The sequence below is a fragment of the Tupaia chinensis genome, unplaced genomic scaffold (assembly GCF_000334495.1).
Source record: "Tupaia chinensis unplaced genomic scaffold, TupChi_1.0 Scaffold000442_1, whole genome shotgun sequence".
Classification (NCBI taxonomy): domain Eukaryota; kingdom Metazoa; phylum Chordata; class Mammalia; order Scandentia; family Tupaiidae; genus Tupaia; species Tupaia belangeri.
The window spans coordinates 627,641-641,594 of record NW_006159947.1 but is presented as its reverse complement, the minus strand read 5'-3'; the positions used below and the strand labels follow the sequence as shown (position 1 = coordinate 641,594).

The following is a 13,954-nucleotide window of genomic DNA, read 5'->3' as shown; positions in this document are numbered from 1 at the left end:
ACGAACCGCGGTCGACTACGTGGGAGTCCAGCGACATAGCCATTACGCTAACTGCCGGTTCCCCCGGTCTGTCTCTTCTGCTACCATTCTCACTCAGTGCCCAGCAGATGCCCAGCATGTAGTAAATAAATGCTTGAAAAGTGATTCACCGTGTACTTGTAACTCAAGGACTTCCCTTTTTTAAAAAGTTACCTATCACTTGTCCACTTGATGGCCATCAATCATATCTGCTCTTTCTAAAAGAAAGTAGTTTAAAGTCACCTCTGTGGCTCAAGTGGCAGTGTGGTGCATATCCCGGGCAGACGCGGTGGCAGAATGGGCCAGCCCTGATTCGCCCAGCTCCAGGCGGCCTGGCTTCCAGCACTGCTGTCTAGGGACAGTTTTCCTCCCCGGGAGTTAAGTGGTGACTTGACAAATTTGACTGTTTCGGGTCAGGCCCGCTGGGGTGAACTCACGTTTCTCAGCAAGGAGGGAAACATTATTTTGCTTCACTCCTTCCAGTCTTATAAAATATATCCATGGTTGAGGTTTCAGGCAGATTATAAGATGTGCTAGACAAAAAAAACCATGAGACGTGGGCCAGAAAAGCATTCTGTGTTCGTTGTGTAGACAGATAATAAGACATGGGATTATTGTTCCATCAGCACAAAGAATGCTTGACAAATAAGTAATGAATTCAGATTATAACATCTTAGGAAACAAACTGTTTAGTAAAATGCCCTTTTTTTTTTTTTTTTTTTTGGAGAGGGTTTTTTGCTATAGGGCGCGTGCACTCGCCAGACAGACAGAGACAGAGAGACAGAAAGCGAGAAATCACCCCCCAGGGGGGATGCCATGCTGCAATCTCTTCTTCTCCATTCTCCTCTCGGGATCTTGGGCACGCACGCACACGCGCCCAGCGTGAGTTTTAAGCCACCAGGTCTGGGACACGAACTGCAGTCGACTACGTGGAAGTGCAGCGACATAGCCATTACGCTAACTGCTGGTCCCAAAATGCCCATTTTAATAAGTGTCTTCAAGTTATTCTGTGTAATGGCATAGTAGTTAAGAACACAATTTCACCCCATCCTGCTTGTGGGACCCTCTTCAAATTGATCTGCGCCCCTAAGACCGGTTAGTATATGTCTTGTGTAAAAGGGAGTTGTTATGCAGTTTTATAGAAAAAAAAATCATTTTTTCAATAGCTCGTATGTGGTTTTCAAGACGATCATTTTCGTTATTAAAGATACTATTTTTCCATTTTTTTCTAATGTTGCAAATTGTAACTGTTAAGTTCTCTTTTACATACTGAAATATATTGCTGTTCAGAGTTTTCTCCCAAGATATTATTCCTAATATTATTAAACTTGAAAGATTGTGTGTGTGTGTTTGTATCTGTGTGTGTGTATCCAAAATCCCAGGAAGAGAATGGAGGAGAATTGATGATAGCGTGGCCATCCCCCCAAGAGGATGATTTCTCACTTTTCCTCTCACTGTTTCTCCCTGGCAAGTGCACACACTATAAAAAAAAAAAAATTAAAAAAACTTTAAAACAAAACAAAACTTAAAAGCTGGGAGCCAGTAGGTGGCTTGGTAGTTAAGGGATTGAATTTCACATGGCCATCTGTGATTTGAGTCCCAGAGCCAGTGGCTTGAAAAACACGCCGGACGCGTGTGCATGTGTGCCCAGAATCCTCGAGAGGAGCTTGGAGGAGAAGGAATTGCAAAGTGACTATCCCCCCCCCCAGAGGGTGCTTCTCACTTTCCGCCCCCCTTTTTCTGTATCATATTTGATGCTCTTAAAAAATTTCCAATAGAAAACTCCTTCTCTTGGTGATCATGTCATAAGAGCCTTCCCTTTGTCTAGACCATCACGAAAAAGTGGGCTTTTCATTTCTTTTTCTAAGTTTCAACATGATTATCCTTCTTGAAAAAAGAATAGCTCTTCAGCATTTTAAAAACCTTTTAAAAATGCATGAAACCAGACTGTGGGAGATGCACACAGATGGGAAGTCCCGCTCTGCAGGTCTCAGATGGGAACCTGGCCAGTTTCAGTCCAACTACCAGCTTGTCCCTCAGCAAGAGTACAATGCCTTGCCAAGGCTGTTCCCAAAAGCAAAGCAGGGGCCCTAACCACGTACCCACCAGACTCATGTAAAACAGGGCCGGTGTCCACAGAAGACTGTCCATGGCAAAAGTTGTGGTTTTCATTTTTTTAATTGAGAAAGAAAGAATTTTGGGACCAGCAAGTGGTGTGGTGGTCAAGGGCACTGGACTCCGACATGGCCAACCACAGTTTGAGTCCCAGACCAGGCAGCTTGCTTTCTCACTTTCTCTCTCTCTCTAATCAAATTAAAATGAATAAGGTTAAATAAAAATAATTCTCTTTAATAAAAAGTAGGAACTTCATGAATAAGTGTCATGAAGAATCATCTAAAGGTGACCAAAACCTAGGAGGTATTTTAATAAATAAATATTTTTATAGTTTGCTTTTTTTTTTTTTTTTGAGAGGTGTCTGCTATAGGGCATGTGCACTCACCAGACAGACAGAAAGTGAGAAATCACGCCCTGGAGGGGATGGCCATGCCGCAGTCCCTTCTCCTCCATTCTCCTCTCAGGATCTTGGGCACGCACACCCACGCGCCTGGCGTGAGTTTAAGCCATCGGGTCCGGGACTCGAACCGCAGTCGACTACGTGGGAGTCCAGAGACATAGCCATTATGCTGACCGCTGGTCCCTGTAATTTGCATGATTTTTATACTGCTACTTTGAATTACTTTATTAGGAACTCTGTATTTTATTTATACACACACACACACACCTATATATATATAATTATATATTTTTTTAGATTTTTATCACTGTACATCATTACACTGTACATGGTTTTTTTTTTCAGAATGAATACAGTGCTTATCAATCAAATTAAAGATATTACCAATACATTATCATCAACAGATAACTTTTCATTCGTTTGCCTATTAAATGTTTTGTTTGTTATGTTCTCGGATCCCCTCCTTCCCACTCCCTATTACCCATTCCCTCCAATCCTGTTCTCCTCCCAGCTATCATGCCAGTCTTTCCATTTCTTCTATAGAGTGCAGATGTTCTGTATATATTAAGTGGAGACAAACAGTTCCTGTCTTTCATAGTCCCTCTTGCTTCACTTAGCATAAAATCTTCCATATTCATCCACTTTGTATCAAATGTCAGGGTCTCATTGTTTTTTATGGCTCAGTAGTAGTCCTTAGAGTACATGTGCCACATTTTTTCAATCCACTCATCCATTTTGGGACATGGGGATTGATTTCATGTCCTAATAACTGTGAATGATGCTGCAATAAACATGGATATGCAAATGTTTTTCCAATTGAGGGTTTTCCTATCCTTTGGGTAGATGCTCAAGAGTAGAATTATTGGGTCATATGGTAGTTCTCTATGTCGGTTTCTGACACAGCTCCCTCTTGGTCTCCACAGTGGCTTACCCACCAACTGAGTAGGGGAGTTCCCTTTTCACTGCAGCCTCACCAGTACTTACCATTCTTTATTTTTGTAATCTTAGCAGTCTGACTGGATTAAATGGTATCTCATGGTTTTGATTTGCATGTCCCTTATAATAAGAGATGTTGAGCATGTTTTCATACGCTTTTGGCTTTTCGTATGTCTTCCTTGTAAGGTTGTCTGTTCTGTTCATTTTCCCATCTTTTCATTGGATTGATTTTTTTCTTCTTTTTTTTTTTTTTATTTTGCAAGTAAACTGCTGGAGTTTTGTGTGTATTCTGGTTATCAATCCTTTATCTGAGGCATAGTGTGCAAATATATTCTCCCACTCTGATTCTTAATGACACTTACCTATGAAATTCTTACTTTTTTTTCTTTAATGTGTTCTGATTGTCAGCTCTTTGTCTGAGGCATAGTGTGGAAATACATTCTTCCACTCTGAAGGGGCTCCTCCCTCTAATTACTATTTCCTTTGCTGTGCAGAAGCTTTTTAGCCTGATAATCCCACTTGTCTATTTTTATGATTATTGCCTGTGTGTTGGGGTGGTCTTTATGAAGCCTTGCTTGTAATGATGTCTCAGAGAGTTTCTCGTAAGTTTTCCACCAGTAGTTTTATAGTTTGAAGTTTTATGTTTAGATCTTTGATCTACCGGGTCATCAGAAGAGTCACGGCATATTTCTCCATGTTTTTCTATGCAAAAATGTGTCCCAACTTCTCCAACAGCCCAATATTTTGAGTTTTGTTTCGTTTTCTTTTAAGAGATTTTTGCTAGATAGGGTGTGTGCACTTGCTAAAGAGACAGAGGAAGATAGAAAGTGAGAAAGCACCCCCCCATGGGGGGATGGCCATGCCACAGTCCCTTCCCCTCTATTGTCTTCTTGGGATTTTGGGCATGCATATACACGTGCCCAGCATGAGTTTCTAGGACTCTAACCATGGTCAACCACGTGGAGTCTAGCACTTTAACCACTACATCACCTGCTGGCTCTGAATTAATTTTTGTTAATGGTGGAGATGGGGGGGTCCAGTTTCATTTTTCAGCAGCTGTATATTCAGTGTTTCTAGCACCATTTGCTGAAGAGATGTCCTACTGAATTGTCCTGTGCCCTTTGTCAAAAATCAGTTGGCTATATATTTTGGGAGTTATTCCTGGGTTATCCAGTCTATTCCATTGGTCTACCTGCCTATATTTGTGCCAGTGCCATGCTGTTTTGATTATCAGAGCTTTGTAATATACACTGAGGTAAGGAAATGAGATGTCTTCCTACTTTATTCTTTTTGTACAGCATTGCTTTGACAATATAGGGTCTTTTATTGTTGCAGAAAAATTTTATGATTGTTTTTTCTAATTCTATGAGGAATCTGGTAGTTTGATAGGAATTGCATTGAATTTATAGATTAATTTGGATAGGATTGACATTTTGATTATATTCATTCTTCTCATCAGGGACTTGGGATGTCTTTCCACTTTTTTGTACCATTTTCCATTTCATTTTTAAGTTTTTCATAGTTTTCCTTTTAAAGGCCTTTTTCTTCTTTAGCTATTGTAAATAGGATTGCTTTCTTCAGTTCTGCCTCAGTTTGTTCATTGTTGGTGTCTGAAAATGCTGTAGATTTTTCTATGCTGATTTTGTAACTTGGCACTTTACTGTTCATGTATCACTTTCAGGAAGTGTGTGTGTGTGTGTGTGTGTGTGTGTGTGTGCATTCTTGTATATTTCTGTTATGCCTGTTGTAATAGCACCTGTTTCATTGCTGATTTGACTTATCTGGTTCTTTTTTTCTATTCTTGATTAGTCTAGCTAACAGTGTGTCAGTTTTGTTTATCTTCTCAAAGAACCAGCTTTGGGTTTCATTTCTTTTTTGTACAGTCCTTTCATTCTCTATTTCATTTATTTCTGTTTGAGTCTTTCTTATTTCCTTTCTCCTGGTATTTGTTTTTTTTTTTTTTTTCTTTTTTGATTGTCATCTTTCCTGTTCTCTGAGAGGTGTCGTTAGATTGTTTGTTTGTGACCTCTCTCTTTTTTTCTTGTGGCCCTAATTGTTATGAACTTCCCTCACAGATTTTACTGTGTCCCATAGTTATGATGACCCATTTGTTATCGTTCATTTCCATGAATATTATCATTTCAGTCTTTCTTTCGTAGTTGCGAAGTCTCTCACGAGTAGGTTATTTAGTTTCCATTTATTTGTGTATTTTCTAGGGTTCTTTCTATAGTTAATTTCAGGTGTGATCCCACCGTGGACAGAAAAGATGCTGGAAATAGCTCGTATACATTTTAATTTTTTTCCCAGTTAAACTATTTTTATTTATAAAGTCAATCTCATTAATGTTGGGCTTGTCAACAAATACACCTGAGGTGAGACAAAAATGGAGGCAGCATTTTTGGAAATGCAATAAAGCAAAGTTTAACCATTAATTTATATTCAGTCAAGCTATTCTTCAAAGGTCAAGGCTATAGAGAAATGATTATTTGTAGAAACTCATACTCTTGAGCCTATTCTGAGAAACTCCTTAAAGGTTGAGCTTAGTATTTAATAAGAAATTTTTGAAAAATCATGGCAAAGGACTGATGAGTTTAACGACTTATATCTTGTGGTCTGAAGGTATGTGTCCCCTGAAAATTCAGGTTGAAGCCCACCCCAGGTGATAGTAATAAGTGGTAGGGCCTTTGGAAAGTTATCTTGCTGTACATTTGAATTTGTAAAGGCTCATTTTGGGCCTTATCATGTGGTTGATCTTTGAAAATCCTCCATGTGGGGTTGAGAAAAAAATGTATTTTTGGGTGACAACCAAAAAATGAAATGTTCTGTAGATGTCTATCAAGTTCCCTTGATTTGTTGTATCATTTAGATCTTGTATCTCTCTCTCTCTCTCTCTCTCTTTTTTTTTTTTCCTAGATGATCTGTCCAGAGGAGACTGAGGTCTTGAGATCTCTCCAATGATTATGCTGTTACAGTCTCTCTCTTCCTTTAGACCTGGCAGTCTTTCTTTCAGATATTTAGGTGCCCCAGAGTTGAGCGCAAAGATCCTTGTAAACGTTGCATAAATATCTCCAGTGAACTAGCCCTTCCACTACTGTACAATGTCCTTCTTTGTCTCTTCTCATAGCTTTTGTCTTGAAGTATTTTGTCTGATATCCGTATCACAACTCCAGCCTTTTCATGGTTTCGCTTGCATGGAATATCTTTCTCTAGCCCTTCACTCTCAGTCTGTGTCTCCCTCAGTACTTCTTGAAGAGCTAGTCTAGTGTTGGTGAATTCTTGCAGTTTTTGTTTCTCTGAGAACGATTCTATTTCTCCTTCCCATTTATTTCTAATTCTTGCCAGGTATAGTATTTGTAGTTGAAATTGTTTTTCTTTTTCATATTTTAATCATGTCCTCCCATTCTTTTCTTGCTTGCATTATTTCAGTTGAGAGGTCTGATAGTAGCTGCTGGTCCCTAGCTCCCAGTTTCTAATTAAAATCTTCCGAAATACCTGGGAAAAGTTCTGGAAAGATTGGGTTTATGTCATATTAAGAAGTATAAATATGGGCCGGCAGGTGGCGTGGTGGCTAAGGACGCTGAACTCCCACATGGCCGACCGCGGTTTGAGTCCCGGACCTGGCGGCTTGCTTTCTCGCTCTCTCTCTCCCTCTCTCCCTCTCTCTCTCACTCACTCATTCTGTCTCTCCCTGGTCAAATTTAAATAAATAAATAAATAAAATTAAAATAATTCTTAAAACTCAGGATTTATCATATTTTAGCTATCAACTCTGTGAATCTGTGAAAATACTTCTAGGAAAGTTAAATGTATATGTACTTATATATACATATATATTTAATAATAAAATTATATTTGAATATATATGTATATATCTATGTTTTCAAATTGGTTCAATCTGTTTCTTGTACCTGGTAGAAAAACTATCAAGTCAAATGGATAGGAAGAATCGATTTCTTTTCTTTTCTTTTCTTTTTTTTTTTGATAGGTTTTTGCTATAGGGCGCGTGCGCTTGCCAGACAGACACAGAGAGACAGAAAGACAGAAAGTGAGAAATCACCCCCCAGGGGGGTGACCACTCCACAATCCCTTCTCCTCCATTCTCCTCTCGGGATCTTGGGCACGCACGCACACATGCCCGGCGTGAGTTTTAAGCCACTGGATCTGGGACTCGAACCATAGTCGACTACACGGGAGTCCAGTGACATAGCCATTACGCTAACTGCTGGTCCCAGAAGAATCAATTTCTTAAGCCACTAACTATGTGACTTAAAAAGCAGAGGTCCGAGGTGCCAGAACTACCTTTCTCGGGTCTGTCATAACATGCCCCCTAGCTGGTTCTCTCCTCCTCTCATCTTTGTATATGAGCAGTTTGGAGTCTGTCCTCAGAGTCAGAACTAGATCTTAAATCCATTCTTACGGTTTTTCCTCCTTTCTCCTGCCTGGCTTTCCTAAGAAATAAAAAATCAGGAAGGAAAATACTCACTCTACATTTATTGAGTCAACAGGAATGATGTTTGGAGACATAAATTTCCTGCACTCCGAGTGAAAGGCTTCCAGTGTTCCCAAGATTCAACTCTGCCCTCCTCTGCTCCTGCTCCTCTGGGCAGTGTTTCTAGATTTTTCTCTGCTGTCATTGCATTCATGCTCAGCCTGGCCAGGAGCTACCACTCGAAGTCAGGGAAGCAGAGTACAGGAAGCAGTTCATCGATCCCACAGGAAGAGGCAGCTTTCGGACTTACCGTATGAAGGAAGGATTCTGTGCATTTCTAGTGTAGTCATAACAAAAATGACAGTTTATGATTATTAAGTGTTATTATTCTGTACCAGGTACTGGACAAAGAACTTTGCAGAGACAGGCACACCGACCTCTGAGAATATTCGTAGGCAGTTACGATGCTGCCCACCTTACAGATGAGTAACCTAGAGAGGGAAACTGGATCAAAGACAAGTGGCTAGGCCACACTGGGGATAGATCTAAGTCATTTGATTTCAGAGTGTCATCAGCAAATCTGTTCTTCTTGTAAAACAAGAATAATGAAAATACCTATCTCATGGCGTGGTATTGTAAGGATTAGGCCAAACATCTTCTGTTAAAGACTTAGAAAGAATGCCAGGCATTGGGACCAGCAGTTAGCGTAATGGCTATGTTGCTGGACTCCCATGTAGTCGACCGCAGTTCGAGTCCTGGACCTGGTGGCTTAAACTCACGCCAGGTGTGTGTGCGTGCGTGCCCAAGATCCCTAGAGGAGAATGGAGGAGAAGGGATTGGGTGTGGCCATCTCCCCTGGAGGGTGATTTCTCGCTTTCTGTCTCTCTGTCTGTCTGGCGAGTGCACGCGCCCTGTAGCAAAAACCTCTCCAAAGAAACAAACAAACAAACAAACAAAAAAGAAAAGAAAAGAAAGAATGCCCGGCATGTAGTAAGCATTCAAAAATATCAACTGTTGCCATGGTTGTCATCATTATTATTTCCTTGGGCCTTACGATTCCTGAGGGAAGAGAGTTCCACATTATTGATTGTTAGTAAGAGAAGACTTTAAACAACTGCTCTTTCTTACATTACTTACATTTCTCTGTTAATTTGAGATACGATTCCAAACCAGCCATAGGTTTGATTATGGCTATCCGTGTTTCCCTGATATATGTTACAGAAAATGAAGTATGAGCCACATTGGATATTAAGTGAACAAGCATGAGAATATATATTTTTCAACACTGTGGTAAAAGAAAACCCTTTATGGAACTGCTCGTTTTTTTCTAGCTGATTCTGACCTGCTAACACCATGTAAGTTTTGCCCATAACTAATCGGACACACGGACTTTAAACACTGAAGTTGTCGTCTATACGCTTTGAAGTTCAACTTTCATGCATTATGCAGACAAACCTCACTGTTTGGGGAACCAGTCACTGTTGAATGGCTTCTGAAAGAAATCCAGAATAAGCAAATTATTGAATGGCCTCCAGAAACGAAGGAGGAAAAAAAGAGAATTCAGGCTACTTCAGGTTTCGTTTTGATCTCTCCCATGAGTCTAATACAATACAGGTTGTATTGCTCTGAAAAATGGTTTAGGCAGGTTTTCAACCACACCGACTTCTCGTACTTCACTGCCAGCCTTGGCACTTCAGTACTGTGGATTTTCTTTTACTATTAGCAAAGCTGTTTCAGTTTCTTGGCTTGAAAATGTTAAGATCTTAGTTTAGCTTCCAAGGTGTTAATGTGTCCCTTGCAGAAGCAAAGCCACTTCCCTATAATGTCCCATTGTAGGAAGAGTATTCAAAGACTATCTGGCATGTACTCACTCCAAGTAGCTTTTAGTGTGGAAAGCCAACTTTGTTACATTGGAAAGAAATGAGCTAGTGAAAAATATAAACATTACCAAAAAATGAAAGCAATCTATGAGCAAAATAATCCCCTCTTCTTTTCCCTAACTTAAGGCAGTGTCTGATGCAAGCCAAAGTATGTGGTTGAAAACGTTCCATCAAAGCCGTTGTTTGGTCTCTAGAACTAAATAGATCCCCCTAATTTTTAAACACATTTCAGTGGTCTTGGCTTTTGGGCAGAACTCTAAGTGAAGTTCACAAATTCGTAGTGTTTCTGGTTCGAGAAATTGTTCCTTCTGCCAAGCCTGAATATTCTTTATCTCATTTTTGGCTAGACGTCTGAACTCCTCCAAGAGCTCTCAAGACCTAGAATTACAGAGAAATGCTTTCTAACCAGACGGCCCCCTTGCATGTTCCCCACAAGGGTGTTGACATTTCTGAGGGGGGCAAGCCCTCCCTTGTGCCTTCTTTGCTTCTTGGCTACCCATTCCTTTTGAAGAGTCATGAGTCAGCACAAACGTAAAAAGGCTATTTTATGGGAAACCTACTATGTGTCAGGTGTATCTGCTGGCATAATTCTCTGTTCCTGTAGGACTGGTGTTACTTGTCTCGATTACAAAGACTTGGAGTTCACGGGGCTAGCCAAGTGAAGACGCTCCATTTTGTTTGATTGGTTGGTAGTTGGTTGGCTGGATTTGCCTTTTCATGACCAACTTCAGTGACAGATGACTCAATGGCAGAAGGAAGCAATTCTGGAAGGCTCTTCCAAATTGTCTTGATTGTTTCATCAACTCCCTACCCATCCGTTCTCATTTCCCTACTTCCTTTTCCACTCACTACCATGACCACAGAGAGCTAAAAGAAGGATGGTGTTCTAGAAAACAGTAGTGTTTGGGTATCTTGCGTTTATGGAATTCAAGACCATATATTTAGGTTTACTAATACTACAGCTGTCCGTAAGATTTGATTGATCACGTGTATAAACTAATAAAACTGGTGGGCATTTGAGATGCACACTGAGATAATATGGCGGTAATGACTTGTCTCTATTCCTACATGCAGAAATCAAATCATTAAGAAAACGGGCCATACGTTAGTTTTCTCTGTGGTTCCAAGTAACAATTTCACACAGACCCGAGTTGTTACATGCTCCAAACCGTTGCTTCGTTAATTTGCTTATTTTGAGAAAACCACTTGTATATTCTGAGCAGCCTCGTCCTGGCTGAACTGAAGGCAGTTCAGGACTGGATATCTGCCGACCTGGTCCTCTTTGAACGCTTCCTTCTGTGTTTGAATCACTGCCACCACTTGAGAATACGTAATACTGAAGTCAAAATACGTGTTTAGGAGGTTTTCAGTGGTGATTTAAAATAATTACCAGGAGGGCTTTGGTAAAATCCCTTATCCACAAACTATGTAAATTATATAATTATATCCCCTGCCTTCCTCTTCCTTCCTTTTCCTGGATTTGTCTGTGTCTGCTGCGGCAGTGAAATGCAGACTGAACACAGATTGGACACTCCGCCTCTCTGCTGTACCCTGAGGGAGTCCAATAGGTGCCTCAGGGAGTTATTTGCCTGATGGAACCTATCATATTCCCAAATCCGCTGACGGGCCAAGAGCAATTTACCCAGCCCTGTAACTTCCATTTTCTAACCCTTGACCACTTTCGAATGGCATGACCCTCTGGGAGACTGGACGATTTCCTCAATTACAGTGTTTTATATCACCCCACCATGGAGATCCCATACCTGTGTATCAGCAAAGTATGAATTTTTTTTTTTAATCTGCTTTCTTCTCCCCATTATCTTTAGCCCTGTCTCTTGATCAAATTCATCCATTAGGCCGTCTTTAGCTGCACTGTTTGGGAGGTTTAACCATGTGTTTTTTAAAGACTTCATTTTCTGTCTGCCATTCTCCACTTTAGAAAAAATTCTTTCTATTGGTTTGGTTCTATATGCATGTTTTTAAATGTTATATTCTAAGATAAGTTTGAAGTTTAAAAACAACAAAACTAGGACCAGCAGTTGGCATAATGGCTATGTCACTGGACTCCCATGTAGTTGACCAAGGTTTGAGTCCCGGACCCAGTGGCTTAAACTCATGCCAGGCGCATGTGCGTGCGTGCCCAAGATCCCTAGAGGAGAAGGGATTGCGGTGTGGCCATCCCCCCTGGGGGTGATTTCTCGCTTTCTGTCTCTCTGTCTCTCTCTATCTTTCTGGCAAGCATACATGCCCTATAGCAAAAACCTCTCCAAAAATAAAAATAAAGAAGATAAAACTTTTTGATGAAGAACTACATCCAAGAAAGCTAGAGATCCTAACTAGGATGGGCACTGAACGGATCAGTTATATATAACTGTAGCTTCTGTCCACCTCAGACATCAGTTCTTTTACCACCGCGTGCAGTTGCTAGAGGAGGAGTTGGTGTATGTGTTTCACAGAAGGATGTGTAGTACCCGCCACGCCCTTGATCAGTAACACACTGTAGAAAACTAAGCAGTATTCAATGACGTATCCATGTTGTTGTTGAGGGAATTATAACTCACCCATTAAGGACGTGCTAAGAACATCACTCATACTTGAAATGGACATAATGTTGTTATTAAGAACGTTCTTGGAATGTTTTGTTAATTCGTAGTTTGAGGGTGTGAACATTTGGCGAGTAGAAAAGTAAAGAAAGAATGAAGCGTTATTTGGCCATAAATTTGTAAATACCACATGTCTTAAATGATGATGAGGCGTGGCCGCAAACCATCAGAACAGCTAAGAAAATGTGTGAGCTGAAGATTTTTTATATATCGTCTCATTTGACATTTTAAAATTAACTTTCAGTGGATTTTAAAAGGGTGATTCTTAGCAAACTACAGTAAGGTTTATTTTTCTGCTAGAAAAGCAGTCAGGAGGGACCAGCAGTTAGTGTAATGGCAATGTCGCTGAACTCCCAGATAGCCGACCGTGGTTCGAGTCCCAGGCCTGGTGGCTTAAACTCACACCAGGTGCGTGTGCGTGCGCGTGCGTGCCCAAGATCCCGAGAGGATAATGGAGAAGGGATTGCGGCGGCGTGGCTATCCCTTCTGGGGGGGATTTCTCGCTTTCTGTCTCTCTATCTCTGTCTTTCTGGCAAACGCACGTGCCCTATAAGCAAAAACCTCTCAAAAAAAAAAAAAATGATAAACAGTCAGGAGCCAGCCGTATAGTGCAATGGTTAGGCACTGCTCAGAGGAAACCAGATCCCACATAGACAGCCAGGGTTCGAGTCCCAGCCTGTAAAACATGCCAGCACGTGTGTGCAATCTCAGGATCCTGATAGGATGGGGAACTGGAGGGAAACTGGCGGTACCACCAAGCCTAAACGGGAGAGCTTTTTCCCTTTTGTCTCCCTAATCTTCCCTCCCCTCCCTGCCCCATCTGTCTCTCTCTCATGTTCTCATTCTCTGTCTCTCCTTCTCATCCTCTTTCTCATGCACACGCCCCAGCATTAAAACAAAAATCAGGGCCTAGTGGATACACAGTGAGAACACAACTGGATCTGCCCAGAAAAAGTCCTGGGTGCACATAGTGGGACCTTCCCGAGAACACCAGGAGGCTGGCATGCCCTTGGTCTGGGCCAGCTGAGAGTGGGCGTTGACCGCTTATCACAGTGTGAACACCCTGCTGGCGTCTCCTCTTGTGTCTCTCCATGGAAGAAATCAATAAATGGACTTTAAAAAGTCAGTACTTGGGAACCAGCAGTTAGCGTAATGGCTATGCCGCTGGACTCCCACGTAGTCGACCGCGGTTCGTGTCCCGGACCCGGTGGCTTAAAACTCACGCTGGGCGCGTGTGCGTGTGTGCCCAAGATCCCGAGAGGAGAATGGAGGAGAAGGGATTGCGGCGTGACCATCCCCCTGGGGGGTGATTTCTCGCTTTCTGTCTCTATGTCTCTCTCTGTCTGTCTGGCGAGCACACGCGCCCTACAGTGAAAATCTCTCCAAAAAAAAAAAAAGTCAGTACCTAAGAATATACTTTGATTACGTTGTATCTGAAGAATGTGCCACCAAAGCAAGCCCTATGTGTCATCTTTATCATTAATTATTTTAAGCCAAAATATAGACACGTAGATTGATGCAGTCGTCTAAAAGGCATATAAAAATAGTGAAAGGCCTCTCTTGGATGTCAGCT

At 41.3% G+C, this 13,954-nt stretch overlaps 1 protein-coding gene across 4 annotated transcripts in view; it reads left to right on the top strand.

Annotated features, from left to right (window-relative positions):
- The window catches only part of ATP8A1 (ATPase phospholipid transporting 8A1), a 281,662-nt gene that overhangs the window by 176,829 nt on the left and 90,879 nt on the right, over positions 1-13,954 (top strand). The window lies entirely within an intron of this gene.